This window comes from Amia ocellicauda, unplaced genomic scaffold (genome assembly GCF_036373705.1).
Source record: "Amia ocellicauda isolate fAmiCal2 unplaced genomic scaffold, fAmiCal2.hap1 HAP1_SCAFFOLD_29, whole genome shotgun sequence".
Classification (NCBI taxonomy): domain Eukaryota; kingdom Metazoa; phylum Chordata; class Actinopteri; order Amiiformes; family Amiidae; genus Amia; species Amia ocellicauda.
This window is the reverse complement of record NW_027102854.1, coordinates 333,197-356,332: the sequence shown is the minus strand read 5'-3', so window position 1 is coordinate 356,332 and position 23,136 is coordinate 333,197. Positions and strand designations below refer to the sequence as shown.

Sequence of the window (23,136 nt, the reverse complement as noted above, 5' to 3'; positions counted from 1 at the left end):
GCCGAACGGGGCAGGGCCTGTTCAGTACTTGGATGGAAGACCTCCTGGAAATACCAGGTGCTGCAAGCTTTTTCGTCTCCTGGGTAACTTCCTCGTAGCTCTTAATACTCTCTTTCTGTCTGGAGGAGATATAATTGAAGTATTGTACACGTACCCGGCTATCTTCAACAACCATTGCTGCACTGATATTTATCCCTCCATTTTTCTTTCTTTTTTCTTTTGTTTTTTGCTGGAAGTTCCGTCAATACCCTTCAGCCTTTAAGAGACATCATGCAGGCAGGACTTTCGGCTTGCGGCCACACCATCCTGAACGCGCCTGATCTCGTCAGATCTCGGAAGCTAAACGGGGCAGGGCCTGGTTACTACTTGGATGGGTGATTTCCTGGAAATACCAGGTGCTGCAAGCTTTTTCGTCTCCTGGGTAACTTCATCGTAGCTCTTAATACTCTCTTTCTGTCTGGAGGAGATATAATTGAAGTATTGAACACGTACCCGGCTACTTTCAACACCTTTTGCTACACTGAAATTTTTCCCTCCGTTTTTCTTTTTTTTTTTTTTTTTTTTTGCTGGAAGTTCCGTCAATACCCGCCAGCCTTTAAGAGACATCATGCAGGCAGGCCTCTTGGTTTGCGGCCACACCGTCCTGAACGTGCCCGATCTCGTCAGATCTCGGAAGCGAAACGGTGCAGGGCCTGGTCAGTACTTGGATGGGTGACCTCCTGGAAATATCAGGTGCTGCAAGGTTTTTATGTCTCCTGGGTAACTTCCTCGTAGCTCTTAATACTCTCTTTCTGTCTGGAGGAGATATAATTGAAGTATTGTGCACGTACCCGGCTACTTTCAACACCCTTTGCTGCACTGATATTTTTCCCTCCGTTTTCCTTTTTTTATTTTTTTTTATTTTTGCTGGAAGTTCCGTCAATACCCGCCAGCCTTTAAGAGACATCATGCAGCCAGGCCTTTTGGCTTGCGGCCACACCGTCCTGAACGCGCCCGATCTCGTCAGATCTCGGAAGCTAAACGGGGCAGGGCCTGGTCAGTACTTGGATGGTTGACCTCCTGGAAATACCAGGTGCTGCAAGCTTTTTCGTCTCCTGGGCAACTTCCTCGTAGCTCTTAGTACTCTCCTTCTGTCTGGAGGAGATTTTATTGAAGAATTGTACACATACCTGGCTACTTTTAACACCCTTTGCTGCACTGATATTTTTCCCTCCATTTTTCTTTTTTCTTTTGTTTTTAGCTGGAAGTTCCGTCAATACCCTCCAGCCTTTAAGAGACATCATGCAGCCAGGGCTCTCAGCTTGCGGCCACACCATCCTGAACGCGCCTGATCTCGTCAGATCTCGGAAGCTAAACGGGGCAGGGCCTGGTTACTACTTGGATGGGTGATCTCCTGGAAATACCAGGTGCTGCAAGCTTTTTCGTCTCCTGGGTAACTTCATCGTAGCTCTTAATACTCTCTTTCTGTCTGGAGGAGATATAATTGAACTATTGAACACGTACCCGGCTACTTTCAACACCTTTTGCTGCACTGAAATTTTTCCCTCCGTTTTTCTTTTTTTTTTTTTTTTTTCTTTGCTGGAAGTTCCGTCAATACCCGCCAGCCTTTAAGAGACATCAAGCAGCCAGGCCTCTTGGTTTCCGGCCACACCGTCCTGAACGCGCCAACTCTCGCCAGATCTCGGAAGCTAAATGGGGCAGGGCCTGGTTAGTACTTGGACGGGTGACCTCCTGGTAATACCAGGTGCTGCAAGCGTTTTTCGTCTCCTGGGTAACCTTATCGTAGCTCTTAATACTCTCTTTCTGTCTGGAGGAGATATAATTGAAGTATTGTACACGTAACCGGCTACTTTCAACACCCTTTGCTGCACTGATATTTTTCCCTCTATTTTTCTTTTTTCTTTAATTTTTTGCTGGAAGTTCCGTCAATACCCTCCAACCTTTAAGAGACATGATGCAGACAGGCCTCTTGGCTTGCGGCCTCACCGTCCTGAATGTACCCGATCTCGTCAGATCTCGGAAGCTAAACGGGACAGGGCCTGGTCATTACTTGGATGGGTGACCTCCAGGAAATACCAGGTGCTGCAAGCTTTTTCGTCTCCTGGGTAACTTCATCGTAGGTCCTAATACTCTCCTTCTGTCTGGAGGAGATATAATTGGAGAAATATACTCGTACCCGGCTACTTTCAACACCCTTTGCTGCACTGATATTTTTCCCTCCATTTTTCTTTTTTCTTTTTTTTTTTTGCTGGAAGTTCCGTCAATACCCTCCAGCCTTTAAGAGACATCATGCAGACAGGTTTCTCGGCTTGCGGCCACACCGTCGTGAATGTACCCGATCTCGTCAGATCTCGGAAGCTATACGGGGCAGGGCCTTGTCAGTACTTGGATGGGTGACCTCCAGGAAATACCAGGTGCTGCAAGCTTTTTCGTCTCCTGGGTAACTTTATCGTAGCTCTAAATACTCTCTTTCTGTCTGGAGGAGATATAATTGAAGAATTGTACACGTACCCGGCTACTTTCAACACCCTTTGCTGCACTGGTATTTTTTCCTCCATTTTTCTTTTTTTTTTTTGCAGGCAGTTCAGTCAATACCCTCCAGCCTTTAATTAACATCATGCAGCCAGGCCTCTTGGCTTGCAGCCACAACGTCCTGAATGCACCAAATCTCAGAAGCTAAACGGAGCAGGGCCTTGTCAGTACTTGGATGGGTGACCTCCAGGAAATACCAGGTGCTGCAAGCTTTTTCGTCTCCTGGGTAACTTTATCGTAGCTCTAAATACTCTCTTTCTGTCTGGAGGAGATATAATTGAAGAATTGTACACGTACCCGGCTACTTTCAACACCCTTTGCTGCACTGGTATTTTTTCCTCCATTTTTCTTTTTTTTTTTTGCAGGCAGTTCAGTCAATACCCTCCAGCCTTTAATTAACATCATGCAGCCAGGCCTCTTGGCTTGCAGCCACAACGTCCTGAATGCACCAAATCTCAGAAGCTAAACGGAGCAGGGCCTGGTCAGTACTTGGATGGGTGACCTCCTGGAAATACCAGGTGCTGCAAGCTTTTTCGTCTCCTGAGTAACTTACTCGTAGCTCTTAATACTCTCTTTCTGTCTGCAGGAGATATAATTGAAGAATTGTACACATACCCGGCTTCTTTCAACACCCTTTGCTGCACTGGTATTTTTCCCTTCATTTTTCTTTTTTTTTTTTTGTTGGAATTTCCGTCAATACCCTCCAGCCTTTAAGAGACATCATGCAGCCAGGCTTTTTGGCTTGCGGCCACACCGTCCTGAACACGCCCGATCTTGTCAGATCTTGGAAGCAAAAAGTGGCAGAGCCTGGTCAGAATTTAGATTGGTGACCTCCTGGAAAAACCAGGTACTGCAAGCTTTTTACGTCTCCTGGGTAACTTCATCGTAGCTCTTAATACTCTCTTTCTGTCTGGAGAAGATATAATTGAAGTATTGTACACGTACCCGGCTACTTTCAACACCCTTTCCAGAACTAATATTTTTCCCTTCATTTTTCTATTTTTTTTAATTTATTTTTTTTTGCTAGAAATTCCGTCAATACCCGCCAGCCTTTAAGAGACATCATGCAGCCAGGCCTCTTGGCATGCCGACACATTGTCCTGAACGCGCCCGATCTCATCAGATTTCGGAAGCCGAACGGGGCAGGCCCTGTTCAGTACTTGGATGGAAGACCTCCTGGAAATACCAGGTGCTGCAAGCTTTTTCGTCTCCTGGGTAACTTCCTCGTAGCTCTTAATACTCTCTTTCTGTCTGGAGGAGATATAAATGAAGTATTGTACACGTACCCGGCTACTTTCAACACCGTTTGCTGCACTGATATTTATCCCTCCATTTTTCTTTCTTTTTTCTTTTGTTTTTTGCTGGAAGTTCCGTCAATACCCTTCAGCCTTTAAGAGACATCATGCAGGCAGGACTCTCGGCTTGCGGCCACACCGTCCTGAACGCGCCCGATCTCGTCAGATCTCGGAAGCTGAATGGGGCAGGGCCTGGTTACTACTTGGATGGGTGATCTCCTGGAAATACCAGGTGCTGCAAGCTCTTTCGTCTCCTGGGTAACTTCATCGTAGCTCTTAATACTCTCTTTCTGTCTGGAGGAGATATAATTGAAGTATTGAACACGTACCCGGCTACTTTCAACACCCTTTGCTGCACTGAAATTGTTCCCTCCGTTTTTCTTTTTTTTTTTTTTTTTATACTGGAAGTTCCGTCAATACCCGCCAGCCTTTAAGAGACATCATGCAGGCAGGCCTCTTGGTTTGCGGCCACACCGCCCTGAACGCGCCCAATCTCGTCAGATCTCGGAAGCTAAACGGGGCAGGGCCTGGTCAGTACTTGGATGGGTGACCTCCTGGAAATACCAGGTGCTGCAAGCTTTTTACATCTCCAGGGTAACTTCATCGTAGCTCTTAATACTCTCTTTCTGTCTGGAGGAGATATAATTGAAGTATTGTACACATACATGGCTTCTTTCAACACCCTTTACTGCACTGGTATTTTTCCCATCATATTTCTTTTTTTTTTATGTTGGAAGTTCCGTCAATACCCGCCAGCCATTAAGAGACATCATGCAGCCAATCTTATTGGCTTGCGGCCACACCGTCCTGAACGCGCCCGATCTCGTCAGATCTCGGAAGCTAAACGGGGCAGGGCCTGGTCAGTACTTGGATAGGTGACCTCCTGGAAATACCAGGTGCAGCAAGCTTTTTACGTCTCCTGGGAAACTTCATCGTAGCTCTTAATACTCTCTTTCTGTCTGGAGGAGATATAATTGAAGAATTTTACACGTACCCGGCAACTTTCAACACCCTTTGCTGCACTGGTATTTTTCCCTTCATTTTTCTTTTTTTTTTTTTGTTGGAAGTTCCGTCAATACCCGCCAGCCTTTAAGAGACATCATGCAGCCACGCTTTTTGGCTTGCGGCCACACCGTTCTGAACGTGCCCGATCTTGTCAGATCTTGGATGCAAAACGTGGCAGGGCCTGGTCAGTATTTGGATTGGTGACCTCCTGGAAAAACCAGGTACAGCTAGCTTTTTACGTCTCCTGGGTAACTTCATCGTAGCTCTTAATACTCTCTTTCTTTCTGGAGGAGATACAATTGAAGAAATGTACATGTACCCGGCAACTTTCAACACCCATTGCTGCACTGATATTTTTCACACCATTTTTCTTTTTTCTTTTTTTTTTTGCTGGAAGGTCCGTCAATACCCGCCAGCCTTTAAGAGACATTATGCAGGCAGGCCTCTTGGTTTGCGGCCACACCGTCCTGAACGTGCCCGATCTCATCAGATCTCGGAAACTAAACGGGGCAGGGCCTGGTCAACACTTGGATGGGTGACCTCCTGGAATTACCAGGTGCTGCAAGCTTTTTACGTCTCCTGGGTAACTTCATTGTAGTTCTTAATACTCTCTTTCTGTCTGGAGGAGATATAATTGAAGTATTGTACACGTACCCGGCTACTTTCAACACCGTTTGCTGCACTGATATTTTTCCCTCCATTTTTCTTTTTTCTTTTGTTTTTTGCTGGAAGTTCCGTCAATACCCGCCAGCCTTTAAGAGACATCATGCAGCCAGGCCTCTTGGCTTGCGGCCGCACCGTCCTGAACGCTCCTTATCTCGTCAGATCTTGGAAGCTAAACGGAGCAGGGCCTGGTCAGTACTTGGATGGGTGACCTCCTGGAAATATCAGGTGCTGCAAGGTTATTATATCTCCTGGGTAACTTTCTCATAGCTCTTAATACTCTCTTTCTGTCTGGAAGAGATATAATAGAAGTATTGTACACGTACCCGGCTACTTTCAACAACCTTTGCTGCACTGATATTTTTCCCTCCATTTTTCTTTTTTCTTTTTTATTTTGCTGGAAGTTCCGTCAATACCCTCCAGCCTTTAAGAGACATCATGCACCAGGCCTCTTGGCTTGCGGCCATACCGTCCTGAACGCGCCCGATCTCGTGGGATCTCGGAAGCCAAACGGAGCAGGGCCTGGTCAGTACTTGGATGGGTGAGCTCTTGGAAATACCAGGTGCTGCAAGCTTTTTCGTCTCCTGGGTCACTTCATCGTAGCTCTTAATACTCTCTTTCAGTCTGGAGGAGATATTATTGAAGAATTGTACACGTACCTGGCTACTTTCAACACCCTTTGCTGCACTGATATTTATCCCTCCATTTTTCTTTTTTCTTTTGTTTTTTGCTGGAAGTTCCGTCAATACCCTCCAGCCTTTAAGAGACATCATGCAGCCAGGAATCTCGGCTTGCGGCCACACCATCCTGAACGCGCCCAATTCTCGTCAGATATCAGAAGCTAAACGGGGCAGGGCCTGGTCAGTACTTGGATGGGTGACCTCCTGGAAATATCAGGTGCAGCAAGGTTTTTATGTCTCCTGGGTAACTTCCTCGTAGCTCTTAATACTCTCTTTCTGTCTGGAGGAGATATAATTGAAGAATTGTACACGTACCTGGCTACTTTCAACAACCTTTGCTGCACTGATATTTATCCCTCCATTTTTCTTTTTTCTTTTGTTTTTTGCTGGAAGTTCCGTCAATACCCTCCAGCCTTTAAGAGACATCATGCAGCCAGGACTCTCGGCTTGCGGCCACACCGTCCTGAACGCGCCCAACCTCGTCAGATCTCGGAAGCTAAACGGGGCAGGGCCTGGTCACTACTTGGATGAGTGATCTCCTGGAAATACCAGGTGCTGGAAGCTTTTTCGTCTCCTGGGTAACTTCATCGTAGCTCTTAATACCCTCTTTCTGTCTGGAGGAGATATAATTGAAGTATTGTACACGTACCCGGCTACTTTCAACACCCTTTGCTGCACTGATATTTTTCCCTCCGTTTTTCTTTTTTTTTTTTTTTTTTTGCTGGAAGTTCCGTCAATACCCGCCAGCCTTTAAGAGACATCATGCAGGCAGGCCTCTTGGCTTGCGGCCACACCGTCCTGAACACGCCCGATATCGTCAGATCTCGGAAACTAAACGGTGCAGGGCCTGGTCAGTACTTGGATGGGTGACCTCCTGGAAATATCAGGTGCAGCAAGGTTTTTATGTCTCCTGGGTAACTTCCTCGTAGCTCTTAATACTCTCTTTCTGTCTGGAGGAGATATAATTGACGAATTGTACAAGTACCCGGCTACTTTCAACAACCTTTTGCTGCACTGATATTTTTCCCTCCATTTTTCTTTTTTCTTTTTTATTTTGCTGGAAGTACCGTCAATACCCTCCAGCCTTTAAGAGACATCATGCAGCCAGGCCTCTTGGCTTGCAGCCACACCGTCCTGAACGCGCCCGATCTCGTCAGATCTCAGAAGCTAAACGGGGCAGGGCCTGGTCAGTACTTGGATTGATGACTTCCTGGAAATACCAGGTGCTGCAAGCTTTTTACGTCTCCTGGGTAACTTCCTCGTAGCTCTTAATACTCTCTTTCTGTCTGGAGGAGATATAACTGAAGTATTGTACACGTACCCGGCTACTTTCAACACCGTTTGCTGCACTGATATTTTTCCCTCCGTTTTTCTTTTTTTTTTTTTTTTTTTGCTGGAAGTTCCGTCAATACCCGCCAGCCTTTAAGAGACATCATGCTGGCAGGCCTCTCGGCTTGCGGCCACACCGTCCTGAACGCGCCCGATATCGTCAGATCTCGGAAACTAAACGGTGCAGGGCCTGGTCAGTACTTGGATGGGTGACCTCCTGGAAATATCAGGTGCAGCAAGGTTTTTATGTCTCCTGGGTAACTTCCTCGTAGCTCTTAATACTCTCTTTCTGTCTGGAGGAGATATAATTGAAGTATTGTACACGTACCCGGCTACTTTCAACACCGTTTGCTGCACTGATATTTTTCCCTCCATTTTTCTTTTTTCTATTTTTATTTGCTGGATGTTCCGTCAATACCCTCCAGCCTTTAAGAGACATCATGCAGCCAGGCCGCTTGGCTTGCGGCCACACCATCCTGATCGCACCCGATATCGTCAGATCTCGGAGACTTAACGGGGCAGGGCCTGGTCAGTACTTGAATGTGAGACCTCCTGGAAATACCTGGTGCTGCAAGCTTTTTACGTCTCCTGGGTAACGTAATCGAAGCTCTTAATAGTCTCTTTCTGTCTGGAGGAGATATAATTGAAGAATTGTACACGTACCCGGCTACTTTCAACAACCTTTGCTGCACTGATATCTTTACCTCCATTGTTTTTTTTTTTTCTTTTTTTGCTGGAAGTTCCGTCAATACCCTCCACCCTTTAAGAGACATCATGCAGCCAGGAATCTTTGCTTGCGGCCACACCGTCCTGAACGCGCCTGATCTCGTCAGATCTCGGAAGCTAAATGGGGCAGGGCCTGTTCAGTACTTGGATGGGAGACCTCCTGGAAATTCCTGGTGCTGCAAGCGTTTTACGTCTCCTGGGTAACTTCATTGTAGCTCTTAATACTCTCATTCAGTCTGGAGGAGATATAATTGAAGAATTGTACACGTACCCGGCTACTTTCAACATCCTTTGCTGCACTGATATTTTTCCCTCCATTTTTTTTTTTTTTTTTTTTTTTCTGGAAGTTCCGTCAATATCTGCCAGCCTTTAAGAGACATCATGCAGCCAGGCCTCTCGGCTTGTGGCCACACCGTCCTGAATGCGCCAGATCTCGTCAGATCTCGGAAGCTAAACGGGGCAGGGCCTGGTCAGTACTTGGATGGGAGACCTCCTAGAAATACCAGGTGCTGCAAGCTTTTTACGTCTCCTGGGTAACTTTATCGTAGCTCTTAATTCTCTCTTTCTGTCTGGAGGAGATATAATTGAAGTATTGTACACTTTGTCTTAGGGACAGTCTGGCTAGCAGTGACTGAGTGGTTGACAGACGACAAGCAACGGAATGTACGTGCTCTGTGATGTCATAGCAGTCAGCTGAGAGAGGCTCGTGATGTCATCGCTGAGCTGTCTGTCTGTCTGTCTGTCTCTCTCTCTCTCTTTCTCTCTCTCTCTCTCTCTTCCTCTCAATTCAATTCATTTGTATTGTCAAAGCAATTGGACATACATACATACATATATATATATATATATATATATACATACATACATACATCCATACATGCTAGAAAGTCATTACTATGTTATCTTAAAGGCTAACTAAGCAGAACATATATCATTATAGAACAGAGTTCATAGGTCAACACATGGTTTTAGGGAACAGGCACGTAGGTCATACCGTTTGACAATGTCTCCAAGGTTCTCATCGTAAATAACAAACAGAAATCAAACTATCTTCTGGGCTGACCTTCTAGCTTGACTGTATCTTTCTTAAGTATACAAGAGAGAAAAACAGGTGTAAGAAAATAATTTCTAATTTTCCTTCTACACATATATACATACATACATACATACATATGTAGCGTTATGTTGGGTGTATTTGGATAAGAGCATTTGGGCTCTGAGCTGAAGCACTGATCTAAAGAAGACCTCTCCCCCCCCAAAGTTATCAGATTTCCTTAGCTCATCAGCTTGGAACTGGTTTGCATCAAAGTGACAGTTTTGGGGAGGATGGCACCGAGAAGAGGCCAAATAGTTTGGAATTCTGCTATGAGATGTCTGGAGAAAGGGGCCTGTAGGTGATAAAAACTCTTTGAAGTGGATGAGAGCCGAAATCCCGACATAGAGCTACGAACCCAGGCCAACCGGCATTTCCAAAAGATGGCATGGATTGACATCAGTCATAAATAAAGCCTCCCTCCAATAGGACACTGGGGGCTGAAACCGAAATCCAATCTCAAGAACTCAGGGACCAATCACCTACTGATCTGACAGACTATAAGGAACAGCGGACAGTCTTTCTCTCTCTCTCTCTCTCACCTGAACCAGAAACTCGCTGCCACAGCTCAACCTGTAGCTCTGTTGCCAGAACCGGAATCAGAAACCAACCAAGTCTTTGCCGGCAACAGAAGAGTTAAACTGGGAGAAGGAGATTGAGCGAAGAATTATTTTAAAGGACTTTATTAAATAAATAACTTCACAGACCCACCTGATCAGTGGAGTTTTACAGCTGGACAATTGACTAAGTCGACTGAATACGAAAGTGTCAGTCACTTAAATAGCTATTTGAGTCTTAAGAAACTTGACCCTTGGAACAAACAGGGCCCTGCTTTCCTCAAAGACTTCGTCTTCAAGTAACTACGGTGGAACCATGCTTACAAAGAAGATTTTGTGCACAACCTTGGAGCCTTCAAACCAATGGAAAATCTGTTTGGAAAAGACTCTACATTCGCGAAACCCCAAGTTCCAGGTGCATCGACTGAGTGGAAGTTCTTGGACAAAGCCGAACCGGACTGCCTTTGTTCCAAACCACACGGACCTCGTGCCGTGTGCTGTTATCTGAGCCCGAAGCCAGAGAGGCCTCTCTGCGACGAAGTTCACATAAGTTTAACAGTTTGGAGTTTGTGATTCATGACATTTGAGAAATCAATTAGAAATGTTAATCTGTGATTCATAACTCTAGAATGTGTAATATCATTTAGTTTTCTTAAATATAAATGTGAGTTGCATTAAACTGTTTTGTTGATAATTTTAGAAATAAAATCTGTCAACGCCGAGAAATATCTTCTCATTCCTGTTTAACTGTTTAGTCTGAAATTGACACAAGTTAATAGACATTAGATTATTGGTGGCCCTGCCTATCCTTAATCATTGAATAATAATCAGTTAAGGGAAATTGTGGTAACAAATAGGATCTTTCTCGGCACCTAAACGTAAATGAGACTGATATATATATAACGAGAAGTTACCTGACATAAATACTAACCTGCGTAGTTATTTAATGTCTGACTAATAATACTAACGAGAGACTCACCTTCGTCTTACTAACCGGTATTGTAGTCAATGTGTTTATAACCTTTTTTGTTTAACGATTTGTTAAACGGAATGTACGTGCTCTGTGATGTCATAGCAGTAAGCTGAGAGAGGCTCGTCATGTCATCGCTGAGCTGGCTGGCTGGCTCTCTGTGTGTGTGTGTGTGTGTGTGTGTCTCTCTGTCTGTCTGTCTGTCTGTCTCTCTCTCTCTCTCTCTTACTCTCTCTCTCTCCCTCTCAATTCAATTCATTTGTATTGTCAAAGCAATTGGACATGCATACATACATACATACATATATATGGAAAATAAACAATATGTGTACATCTCTTTCTGCATTAGTGGTGCCCTCACAGATGTGCAAGTTACATGACAGACAGACAGACAGACACACACACACTTTCACACACAGACAGACAGACACAGACACACACAGACACACACACACATACTTTGACAGACAGACAGACAGACACACGCATATTATGGGTCTTTGTTGGGTAGTGAAATGGGTAGCATCAGTCGCAGTGTGGGTAATGTCAGGGAGCCAATCATAGTCCCCGTTATTTGCATATCGTGGCGCAAAGCATTCTGGGAAAAGCAACTAAACACGTTTAGTCATGTATTTGTCCATAGTTTACACATGAGATGAAAGAGACAGTATGACGTGTTGAGCACCTAGGATTCCTCATGTGTATGTGAGGGGCAGAGGAACCGGATCCCAAGTGTGCGTCCCAGGTGCTATAGGTTTCAAAGCATGCAGGGGAATAGGCACCCCACCCTGACTACAAGAAGACTGGATAGGGAGATATAAATAGCAATGGGGAGACTCTTGACTTGGTGTGGCTCTATCCATATAGTGGGGCCAGCAGGTGCAGCAATAGAAGCTCAGCCTGGGGAGACTGGATTTAGCATTTCCTCTCCATTTTGATAACTATCCATAATCATTTCTGCAAAATACTTCTATGATACCTATGTATGTTTTTTACTTGTACTATATTATACTATCAAGTATCAGTGTACACATACAATGTGACCTGTTACATTAATACAGAGGCCACGGAAGGCCAGATCACTAATAGCCACTGTCCCCTGATATTACACTTTTTTACAATCACTGTGGCACTCATTTCAGAACCTTGATGTCATTTTTCAAAACTCTAGACACTAAACTCACACCCGATGATCAAAATGCACATTTTTCAAAACTCTAACACTTTTTTACAATTGCTTGGATACAATACACATCAACCTCAGATCATTTGTTCATTGAACTAAAATGACACAACTTAACATCAAAGTATTACCATTTCAAAATGCAATTCACACATTACATCTGAGATCACTGTCTATTCATTTCATTACAAAGATCTAACTATCAATTGATACAGCTGCTCAAAATGATAAGTGACTGTTGCATTACTCTTAATGCATAATTTTATGGAAACTGACAAACAATATTCCATGTTTCGATCATGAAAGTTTCAGGATAATGAGATCCATTGACATCAATAAACGAGGAGCATGAACCAGTTGGACTACATTATCTATGGATGTAATATTTCATCATCATTCATCATCATGTAGCACTTTTCCACACCATGTTTGCAGTGTGGAAGGAAAGTTAGAAATTTTTTCTCTAATACCTGTTTTTCTCTCTTGTATACTTAAGAAAGATAAGGTCAAGCTAGAAGGTCAGGCCAGAAGGTAGTTTGATTTCTGTTTGTTACTTACGATGAGAATCTTGGAGACAATGTCAAACAGTATGATTGAAGTGCCTGCTCCCTAATCCATGTGTTGATCTATGAACTCTGTCCTATAATGATATAAATTCTGCTTAGCTAACTTTTAAGATAACATAGTAATGACTTTCTGATTATAACCAGCTCTTTGATTTTTGTGTATAAAAGCTCTGACTGTTAAAATGAAGGCAGAGCGACTTTGGGATCTACTTGAGTCACTGTTCCTCTCCACGCTGCGTGTATTAAAGGCATTGCAACTAACGCTCCAACCTGGTTGAAGATGATTGTTCTTCCACATCAGATTTGACATTACTGTATGTATGCAGGCCCTTGTAATTGCTGGAGGTGGTCGTGGGCCTCGTCATAGAGGAGGGCTTAGGCCTCACCAGAGAGGCAGCCATGGGCCTCATTTGAGAGGTGTTGGGGGAACGTGGTAGAGGACAAGGCCACGGACCAGACAGCGGCAGCAACAGCAAATAGTGTCCAGTGAAATCCGAGAAATAGTTGTAGAGCATGTTGTAAATCATGGCATGACCATGACTGAGGCAGCTACAATGATTCAATCAAACCTCAGAATCAACTCAGGATCAACTGTGGCCTCAATCATCAGAAATTTCCGTACTGAGAAGCGGCAAGTCTTCAGCATGCACTAAACATTAGGCTACTCTCAATTGTCAAATGACTGTAAACTGCATACCAATGTGTAGCACAGAGTATAGTGTGCCTTTTGAAAGAAATGCAGACAGAGTGAAGCAGCTGATGACTGAGTATGTTCAGGTATGTTCAGTTTCAAGATGCCTCTTGTGAAAAATGGTTGTGAGAACCTGAACCTGAACACAGGGCTGATGGAAATTCAGAAGTACAGTAATCAATCCTTTGTTTTACACTAAGCCAGGTGAGGAACACTGCAGTTGACATTTTACTGTAGTTTTGTTCTTTTTTGTAGCTAATTATTGTTGCATGGCTTCAAAGAAACCTATGGTGTGATTTGATTGTATTGCATCAATACATTTCAGATTTTGTTCAATGATTCCACTGTGTCTGTAGTATTCTCTCTACTAGTCCTTTTACAGTGATGTATTTATGTGTAGTACCATAATGAAACATGTATCACATATTTTGTACTACAATATTTAATGATTGTACGAACAACTACACAGTGAAACTATCGGTATCTTCTGTGTGGGTGATCTAAATAAATGTTACTATGGTATTTCATGATAAATGAATTATTTGAACCAACAAGTCTGCAAGTGCAAGGTTTCTTTAAAGATATGAATGCACAATGCAATGTTTTGAACATTGGACAGCCTGTGTTACAAGTGATGACCGTTTTGAGTTTTGTGTCTAGAGTTTTGAAAAATGACATCAAGGTTCTGAAATTAGTGACAAAGTGATTGTAAAAAACTGTATATTCATCCTATTTAATGTGCTCTTTTAAAATGTACTTTTCTTTTTTATGTTGCCATTTCTGTTCTACCAATGTTTCAGTTGTTAGCCAAAGATTGACAGAGTACATCTCATACACACAGGCCAGACAGCAAGGATTTCTTTTTGAAATTCAATTACAAATGCTGCATGAACTCATCAATACGATTAGAGCTCCTGAAAGCAATATAACTAACTCACTCTACAGCATCTCATTAGCAGTGAAAAGAAACCAAGAAAGTTGGGACAGTCGACTGTTTACCACTATGTAACATCACCTTTTCTTTTAATAACACTTATTAAGCACTTGGGCACTGAAGACACCACTTGGTTAAGTTTAGCAAGTGGGATTTCCCCCCATTCATCCATTATGCATTTCCTCAGCTGCGCAACTGCACAGGGCCTTCGTTGTCTTAATTTGCACTTCATAGTGCGCCACACATTCTCAATTCGGAGACAGGTCAGGACTGCAGGCAGGCCATGCTAGCACCCGCACTCTCTGCCTACGCAACCATGCGCTTGTAATCTGGGCAGAATGTGGTTTGGCGTTATCCTGCTGAAAAATGCAGGGATGTCCCTGGAAAAGACGATGTCTGGTTGGCAGCATATGTTGCTCCAAAATGTGTACATCTCTTTCTGCAAAAATGGTGCCCTCACAGATGTGCGAGTTACATGACAGACAGACACTCATACACACTGTCACACCCACACACACACACACACTTTCACAGACAGACACACGCACACACACTCACTTTCACACAGAGACAGACACACAAACACAGAGACAGACACACACACACTCACTTTCACACAGAGACACACAAACACATACACTTTCACACAGACACACACACACATACATACATACATACATACATATATAAGGAAAAGAAACAATACATTTAAAAATCACAAAAAGATGTAATAAAGTACAGAAAATCTAAATGTAATAAAATGTGATCTTTAATACACACAAATATGTATGGCTGGTCGGATGCGTCTTGGACTCGGGTTCCTCTTCATTACGTATAATGCTTTTGCCTTTTGCTATAGCTTTCCGTGGAGGGGATCGTGGGTGAGTTTGTACCATTCTTGGGAGGCTCTGCCTTGTTGGGGCGGAGCTGTGATCCAGGTGAACAGCAGATCGGACATAGGTGGGCATGTGGGCGGAGGAGGAAGGCCGGTCAAGCAAATAAGCTTGCTAAGGTACGCAGCAGCAGCAAGCAGCCCCACCATCCAGTCAGCCAGCCAGTCTGGCTGGCAGTGACTGAGTGGTTGACAGACGGCAAGCAACGGAATGTACGTGCTCTGTGATGTCATAGGAGTCACCTGAGAGAGATGTTTGTGATGTCATCGCTGAGCTGGCTGGCTCTGTGTGTCTTGCTGGCTGTGTGTGTGTGTGTGAGAGAGAGAGAGACTTTTTGACTTTTATCATTGCCTGTTTGCAACACGCAATAATTCATACAAAAGAAAATAAATAAATAAATAAAAAATAGTGTTCCCCTTTGTTTGTCTCCCCCCAACAAGCATTAACTCCGCCACTGATCTGTACACTTTTAAAGAAAGCAACCCAATACACACAACAAAACAACCATCAAATACTAAACCCTATAAATGAATTACATAATAAAAACCAACTCCCCGTCATACAATTCACAAAGGGCATCATTAATACACCAGACCTGTTCAAAACTCTCCAAATCATTCATCAGCCTGTAATAGTTAAACTCTAGTCTGACTCTGCATTGACCAGCATGGCAAACACTCTCACTGCATCCTCACTGCCCTCCCCACACACTCTGTTCTTCCTAGTCTTATAGACGGCCATTTTAGCCTGGCCCAGCAAGAAGTTTACCAGCTGGTCCACATGTTTGGTCTTTCTGGTGTATCGCGCCCCTAAAATAAAAACCTTTGTGTTAAAAATCAGGTTAAGATCAGTAAAAAGACGAGTTAAAAGACTAAAAATGGGTGACAACCGAGAGCAAGTGCTGAAACAGTGAAACACGGTCTCTCTCTGAGCACAGAATGGGCAGGCGTCGGACACAGCAGGGTTAAGAACAGTAATAAAAGAATTGACAGCAATAATGGTGTGTAACACCCTCCACTGCAGATTGCCAGCTCTCTTATTGAGGGGGGCTTGTACAGGCTTCTCCAGGCGGGCGCAGTGTCTTCCCCCAGCCCCAGCCTGTAAAGTAATTTTAGGAATCACAAAGAAACAGTTGAAAGTGCTAAATAAGTATTTTGATGCACCATATTAATTTAGGAAATTTATATGTTGTTTTTCATCAGCTTCTGTATCTGATGGCTCCACATCACTGGCTGGATTGACAGCAACGACACTCTAAAAAAAGAAGTGTTAAGTTTGAGCATTCAGGACTTGTTTTGAAGATCCTGAATATCACTGGTCCACAATTTATCTGTGAAACTATGGGTTAATCTCCATATACAAAATACTTTTCACACACACTTTAAATTTACAACTAAATTCACATGTTGATGTCTTTCGTCAGCTTCTGTATTTGATGGCTCAATATAACTGGTTGCATTAACAGCAACGGCACACTACAAGAAAATAACATTATATTTAAACATTCAGGACTGGTTTAGCATCACCTCGAATATCCCTAGCCCTTGAGGTCGATTGTTATTGTGGTCTTCAAGACCAGTGCTTCTCAACCTTAGTCCTGGAGGAGGCCCACTGTCTGCTGATTTTCATTACAACAACATTGTAGGTTATATCAGTGACTGTGGTCCTAAAGTACCCCTATGCCTGCTGTTTTTTTTCCAGTTGAGCTCTTAATTACCTAATTGGCTTAACTGAAGCCATTTAACCCTTTTCCCAGGTCTTTGGTTGTTGATGAGTTACAAAGAGCTGGATTGTGGCCCGCCATGACTGGAAGTGAAGAACACTCACTCTAGGCCTTTAACTTAATGTTCATATGTAGGGGCCTATCCATCTGATTTGTTTTTGCACATTTATTAACAGAAAAATTGATGGTACGTGAAATCATCTGAGCTGAAAAATATAATGTTCCACCAATAATAAAGTAAATGTATTAATTAAAATTATAGAGATAATAGAATGTTCACAGATTATTAGTTCAGAAAATAAAATATTTTTTTATATCTTAAATAGAATTAACACTCAAATCAGTTGTAGGGTAAACAAGGTCTATTTTTTGGATTGATTTTATAATTATACATGTATGGCTGCATGAAGCTTACCTGAGAATCTGATATTTTAGTAACTTTGTTGCTTCTTGTTGGGTAGTCCACGTTTGCCGCCGTTCTTTTTCTGTAAATGTAAATCAAAAGGCAATAATTACATACTGTAATTAAAATACAAAAAGTATAAACATTGTATTATTATTTTTGTATCCTGTTTCTCCATCTCGATGCTGTTCTTTTTGGAATTGCATATCTAGGTTTACTTAAATACTGTTTATAAGATTGTAAACTCATCATCCAAATTTCTTCATTTGCCAAACTTCATGTAGTGCGCTTGCAGTTTCAGAAGAAAAAAAACTGTAACAGATGGGATATGTAGTACTTTATACTCGAGTGGTCTATGCGATTACACCCTGTTGGTGTTATTAAGAACGCCAAGTACCAGAATGCAGAGCGGGACTGTTTTTTGTGCCGTGACTTGTCGGGGGAAAAAGGCGCAGAAAAAACGGACGAGAAGGTGAAGGTAGTATGGCGGTGATGCACGCGTTGGTGAAGTGGGAAAGCGGGGTCGACAAAGACTCTTACAGCGTGATTCCCACTGCTTGCTTTCGCAATTTTGATTTATTCAGCATTGCTGATGATGACGAAGAGACGACTCGAAACTTCAGAGCAGAGTGGAGAGACACGAACAAACCTCCAAAAGGTGGATGGCCTGTCCATGAAGCGCAGATCATTATGACTGGTAACAATGTTTATTTAAAAAAAAAAAACATTAAAGTCTTTACATGCTATTTGATATATACAATCACAGTATATTTGAAATGAATGTTTAAGTTATTAATGTGTTGTACGTCTAACATACTCTTATAACATGGTAGGTGGTGGTGAGGGCGCTAAAAACTCGTCATACTTGACTGGCATTTGTAAGAACGATTTATTGTGTGTTGTGCTTTACAATAAAATCCCCCAAATCACAAAATAAATTAAACCAGATATAATTTAACTTCAGTTTTGATTCAGTGTTGGCTGTTCATCTTAATTTGTATGGTCAAAGCACAGTATTTTTATGACAAATAAATATAATCCCCAAATATCTGTGGACATAATGCAGGGTTTTATTTATTTTATTTTTATTTTAGGAAAAGAAGGCGAACTAAGAAGAAAACTTAATGACCTAACAAAAATGCCCTGTCCTAAAATGAAGAGAGTACCTAAACCAAACAAAAAACTTCAAATTTCAGATGATAGTGACCTTGATGAACCACAGTTACCGGTGAGATAATTACTGCAAATATTAAATAAATGTATTGCAGGATTGTTTTTTTTTAATCATATTCATATATATATATATTTTCATTTTAAACTCTTTTCCTCTCTGAATACAGCACAAAATAAGAAAGAAAACCGATGGAGCTTCAAGAATTAGATCCCGTCATATTCTACAGACATTTAAAGAGTCCAGTGAAGTTGAGCTACAGCAAAACGTTAAGCAGCTCGAAAAGGAAAACACAAGACTTAAAAATGAAAACCAATGTCTTCGAAACCGTATGGTTGATGGTAAGTTTTTTTATTTATAGCAAATAATTCCTTACCTTGATAAATGTTATTCTTCAGTAATTTAGATTCCAGAGTAATGTATTATAGTTGATCATACTGAAGTAATCTAGAACCACAATACAGACTCTTAATGTGCACTGTCTAATAGTTTAATAATACTGATTATTAAATAAAGTTTTTCAACATAACTTCATAATCCTACATTAATGACTATATGCATTACATTAGACCTGGTAATTCTTGTATTTTATCTCTTTTATTTTTTTGTAGCTAATGTTAATGACCCACAAAAAGGTCAGTTTGCCAATAACATAGAGCAAGTCTCTCAAGTATAATTGCAGGCATTGATGGTTTTGTTTTCACTTTGTATTAAATATATTACTAGAAATGATTATCATTTAATACTAAGGTTTTTTTCTCCAGAGATTCCAGACCTTTTGGACAATCTGAAAAAAATTGTAACAAAAGCCACATTTATCAGCAATGAAGACAAAAGTGTGTCACCATCAAGTGGTTCTGACAGCCCCACAGCAAATTGTTCTGAATCTGACAAAGAATCACCAAAACAGGTATAACACTCTTGGTCTACAATATTACAAAGACAAGGTAAAAATATATATATTGAAAACAAATATTGGTTGTAAACAATCTAATGATGCTACATTATCAGTTATATTCATAGTTATAGTTGATAATAAGAATGTAATTGAATTATGGGTGTCACAGATTCACTGACTTTATTATGTCTGTAAATTAATAAACTTAGAATTGAGACATACTGTGGTCTTTAATAACACATTTCTGTAACAAAATCACAGCCTTACTGATAATGTATTCCACTTAACACAATATAAGAATAGTTTGGGGATAAACTTGTTTTTTATTTACCATTGTCTTTTAGGTGGAAATATTCCCAGGCACTGGAGTTTACATTGACAAACTGTCCTGGATCCTTGCAGAGAGGTGCAGCACGAATACGTCATATGCAAGAACCCTGACGGTTGCTGTCTTTGACTTTCCAACATTACTAAAGAGCAATCTTCGTGGTGGTGGCAGCAAGAGAGATCCAACTTCGGAGACATTAAGATCCTCATTGATGTTATTGAGGATCATATACAGCTGCCTTCGGAAGGACACGACGTGTTTCAGTTGCGGGGCTTTGCAGCCCAGCGGGACCCTCTTAATGCCGGACATCAGCTGCCCGAGCCGGTGCGGATGAACGGAGGGACGTTAGACAGCGTTACCTTCCGGGCAGGAGCAGCGAGCGGCAACACCGGGGTGAAAGTGTCGTCTAACACTGTGCCATTAGCCACTAGCTGATTGAGCAGATCAGTGGTTTTTAAGAAGATAACAATGGCAGCAGACTTGATATTTTCACACCCTGCTACCTCCCCAACCGCTAACACACACTGCTCTAGGGGGCAGAACTGCACCGGAGCGATCTTGACTCCATGGCGTCGGGTCAGTTTTTCTTATCAAAGACGCATTCAGGGGGTCCGACCCCCCGACCCGGGAAGAACTACCGGTACTCCCCCCTCCCCTCCCCTGTTCCCCCACAATAAGAAAAGCACTGAAAACAGAAGACAAAATAATGTCAGTAAAACTTTATTTTAGCAATTATGGAGGGGAAGAACTGCAAATAGCGGGTCCCCACTAATTATCTAACTTACCAACAACGTTTAAAATTAGGTCTTGCGAAGCTGCCAAATAATGCTGTATAATCGTATGTGTCTTCATACACCGGCTGCTATAGTCTGATAGCTTTGATTATATATATATATTTTCTCGTGAACCACAAATGCTATTTGCTTGATTTTTACAGAGTATGTTATAAATACCATTGTTATGAAGCCTGACAAATTGTATGCTGTAATTATGAATATTTTCAAATCATTTGTTTGTTTTTCCTAACATGTTACAAATGTTCCCTATGTGAAAGATGCATTATATCTTAATAACGTCTAAACAATTAAAGATATACAGATTATTATTTTCGGTAAAGTTATAACACATTGCTATTAACTATGTGTGTCAGTAAAAGTTTAAAAAATCCTAATAATTTTTTATTGATCCTGCAAAATAGGTGTTTAGGGAACATTTGTAACATTAGGGTTACGATTTGCCATGGACGCGGAATGAGTTTGATTGCGATGTTAAATGGGGTTTAAAGACGCAGTCGCCTCGGTGCTGATTACTATTGCTGTGTTTCTCCACTTCTACTCCATGCTTGGGAACGCCCACATCCAGTGACGTCAAAACCGGTGGAAAAGCGGGCCGGTTCAAAAAAGATCAGCTGGATCCCAGGCCGAGCAGCAGCTCCGGCTCCAGCACCGGCACCATGTCGCTGGAAAAGCGCTAAGTGAGCTCACAGTGAGCTCAGTGTAATGTCTGCTCTGGTGAGCTCACAGTGTGACCTAGTCGTGAGTTCACGTCTTCACTGGGTAGTCCTTGACAACTTAATTGACTCAAATCTTGGGCTTAATTGGTCAAAATGACCATTGGTTGAAGGTACTCAGGGACTGATGTGTAGAGAGACTTATTAAACCTGCAGGATTGTGGTTTTCCCAGATCAGAATTAACCAGATCACCACAAAGGAACATGGTAGGTGCTATTGCAACACAGATTACACAAATACATTGAAATCCAAGTTTGCAGTGGTCCTTGGGCCATTGTGTGGTGATCCAGATCACTTCAGCAGGAATTTTGCAGTGGTCTGGACTACAACTCTCTCTCTCTCTCTCTCTCTCTCTCTCTCTCTCTCTCTCTCTCTCTCTCTCTCTCTCTCTCTCTCTCTCTCTCTCTCTCTCTCTCTCTCAATTCAGTGCATTTGAATTGTCAAAGCAATTGGACATGCATACATACATACATACATATACACTCACCTAAAGGATTATTAGGAACACCTGTTCAATTTCTCATTAATGCAATTATCTAACCAACCAATCACATGGCAGTTGCTTCAATGCATTTAGGGGTGTGGTCCTGGTCAAGACAATCTCCTGAACTCCAAACTGAATGTCTGAATGGGAATGAAAGGTGATTTAAGCAATTTTGAGCGTGGCATGGTTGTTGGTGCCAGACGGGCCGGTCTGAGTATTTCACAATCTGCTCAGTTACTGGGATTTTCACGCACAACCATTTCTAGGGTTTACAAAGAATGGTGTGAAAAGGGAAAAACATCCAGTATGCGGCAGTCCTGTGGGCGAAAATGCCTTGTTGATGCTAGAGCTCAGAGGAGAATGGGCCGACTCGATTCAAGCTGATAGAAGAGCAACTTTGACTGAAATAACCACTCGCTACAACCGAGGTATGCAGCAAAGCATTTGTGATGCCACAACACGTATAACCTTGAGGATGATGGGCTACAACAGCAGAAGACCCCACTGGGTACCACTCATCTCCACTACAAATAGGAAAAAGAGGCTACAATTTGCACAAGCTCACCAAAATTGGACAGTTGAAGACTGGAAAAATGTTGCCTGGTCTGATGAGTCTCGATTTCAGAGTCAGAATTTGGCGTAAACAGAATGAGAACATGGATCCATCATGCCTTGTTACCACTGTGCAGGCTGGTGGTGGTGGTGTAATGGTGTGGGGGATGTTTTCTTGGCACACTTTAGGCCCCTTAGTGCCAATTGGGCATCGTTTAAATGCCACGGCCCGTTGTTTCTGACCATGTCCATCCCTTTATGACCACCATGTACCCATCCTCTGATGGCTACTTCCAGCAGGATAATGCACCATGTCACAAAGGTCGAATCATTTCAAATTGGTTTCTTGAACATGACAATGAGTTCACTGTACTAAACTGGCCCCCACAGTCACCAGATCTCAACCCAATAGAGCATCTTTGGGATGGGGTGTGTAGCGTTATGTTGGGTGTATTTGGATAAGAGTATTTGGGCTCTGAGCTGAAGCACGGATCTAAAGAAGACCTCTCCCCCCCAAAGTTATCAGATTTCCTTAGCTCATCAGCTTGGAACTGGTTTGCATCAAAGTGACAGTTTTGGGGAGGATGGCACCGAGAAGAGGCCAAATAGTTTGTTATTCTGCTATGAGATGTCTGGAGAAAGGGGCCTGTGGGTGATAAAAACTCTTTGAAGTGGATGAGAGCCGAAATCCCGACATAGAGCTACGAACCCAGGCCAACCGGCATTTCCAAAAGATGGCATGGATTGACATCAGTCATAAATCAAGCCCCCCTCCAATAGGACACTGGGGGCTGAAACCGAAATCCAATCTCAAGAACTCAGGAACCAATCACCTATTGATCTGACAGACTATAAAGGACAAACACGGCCTTTCTTTCTCTCTCTCTCTCACCTGAACCAGTAACTCGCTGCCACAGCTCAACCTGTAGCTCTGTTGCCCGAACCGGAA

The 23,136-nt window shown here is 42.5% G+C and overlaps 7 non-coding genes and 14 pseudogenes across 7 annotated transcripts; all 21 read left to right on the top strand.

The window, feature by feature from the left end:
• The first annotated feature begins 288 nt into the window (after positions 1-288).
• LOC136728467 (uncharacterized) lies at positions 289-407 on the top strand (annotated as a pseudogene).
• A 218-nt stretch (positions 408-625) lies between these two features.
• LOC136728662 (uncharacterized) lies at positions 626-744 on the top strand (annotated as a pseudogene).
• Positions 745-965: 221 nt separating this feature from the next.
• LOC136727796 (5S ribosomal RNA) lies at positions 966-1,084 on the top strand. Its single transcript, XR_010808541.1, has one exon. It is a non-coding gene; the product is annotated as a 5S ribosomal RNA (ribosomal RNA).
• Positions 1,085-1,299: 215 nt separating this feature from the next.
• LOC136728330 (5S ribosomal RNA) lies at positions 1,300-1,418 on the top strand. Its single transcript, XR_010808685.1, has one exon. It is a non-coding gene; the product is annotated as a 5S ribosomal RNA (ribosomal RNA).
• Positions 1,419-1,972: 554 nt separating this feature from the next.
• On the top strand, positions 1,973-2,091 carry LOC136728347 (5S ribosomal RNA). The gene has a single exon (XR_010808700.1). It is a non-coding gene; the product is annotated as a 5S ribosomal RNA (ribosomal RNA).
• Positions 2,092-2,307: 216 nt separating this feature from the next.
• On the top strand, positions 2,308-2,426 carry LOC136728735 (uncharacterized; annotated as a pseudogene).
• A 1,526-nt stretch (positions 2,427-3,952) lies between these two features.
• LOC136728549 (uncharacterized) lies at positions 3,953-4,071 on the top strand (annotated as a pseudogene).
• A 216-nt stretch (positions 4,072-4,287) lies between these two features.
• On the top strand, positions 4,288-4,406 carry LOC136728254 (5S ribosomal RNA). The gene has a single exon (XR_010808617.1). It is a non-coding gene; the product is annotated as a 5S ribosomal RNA (ribosomal RNA).
• A 210-nt stretch (positions 4,407-4,616) lies between these two features.
• LOC136728344 (5S ribosomal RNA) lies at positions 4,617-4,735 on the top strand. The gene has a single exon (XR_010808698.1). It is a non-coding gene; the product is annotated as a 5S ribosomal RNA (ribosomal RNA).
• A 546-nt stretch (positions 4,736-5,281) lies between these two features.
• LOC136728538 (uncharacterized) lies at positions 5,282-5,400 on the top strand (annotated as a pseudogene).
• Positions 5,401-5,616: 216 nt separating this feature from the next.
• On the top strand, positions 5,617-5,735 carry LOC136727877 (uncharacterized; annotated as a pseudogene).
• A 215-nt stretch (positions 5,736-5,950) lies between these two features.
• LOC136728643 (uncharacterized) lies at positions 5,951-6,069 on the top strand (annotated as a pseudogene).
• A 215-nt stretch (positions 6,070-6,284) lies between these two features.
• LOC136728140 (uncharacterized) lies at positions 6,285-6,404 on the top strand (annotated as a pseudogene).
• Positions 6,405-6,620: 216 nt separating this feature from the next.
• On the top strand, positions 6,621-6,739 carry LOC136727912 (uncharacterized; annotated as a pseudogene).
• A 216-nt stretch (positions 6,740-6,955) lies between these two features.
• On the top strand, positions 6,956-7,074 carry LOC136728038 (uncharacterized; annotated as a pseudogene).
• A 217-nt stretch (positions 7,075-7,291) lies between these two features.
• LOC136728558 (uncharacterized) lies at positions 7,292-7,410 on the top strand (annotated as a pseudogene).
• A 217-nt stretch (positions 7,411-7,627) lies between these two features.
• Positions 7,628-7,746, top strand: LOC136728016 (uncharacterized; annotated as a pseudogene).
• A 216-nt stretch (positions 7,747-7,962) lies between these two features.
• Positions 7,963-8,081, top strand: LOC136728087 (uncharacterized; annotated as a pseudogene).
• Positions 8,082-8,296: 215 nt separating this feature from the next.
• Positions 8,297-8,415, top strand: LOC136728452 (uncharacterized; annotated as a pseudogene).
• Positions 8,416-8,629: 214 nt separating this feature from the next.
• LOC136728370 (5S ribosomal RNA) lies at positions 8,630-8,748 on the top strand. The gene has a single exon (XR_010808721.1). It is a non-coding gene; the product is annotated as a 5S ribosomal RNA (ribosomal RNA).
• Positions 8,749-15,033: 6,285 nt separating this feature from the next.
• On the top strand, positions 15,034-15,148 carry LOC136728240 (U5 spliceosomal RNA). The gene has a single exon (XR_010808604.1). It is a non-coding gene; the product is annotated as a U5 spliceosomal RNA (small nuclear RNA).
• The last annotated feature ends 7,988 nt before the right edge of the window (positions 15,149-23,136 follow it).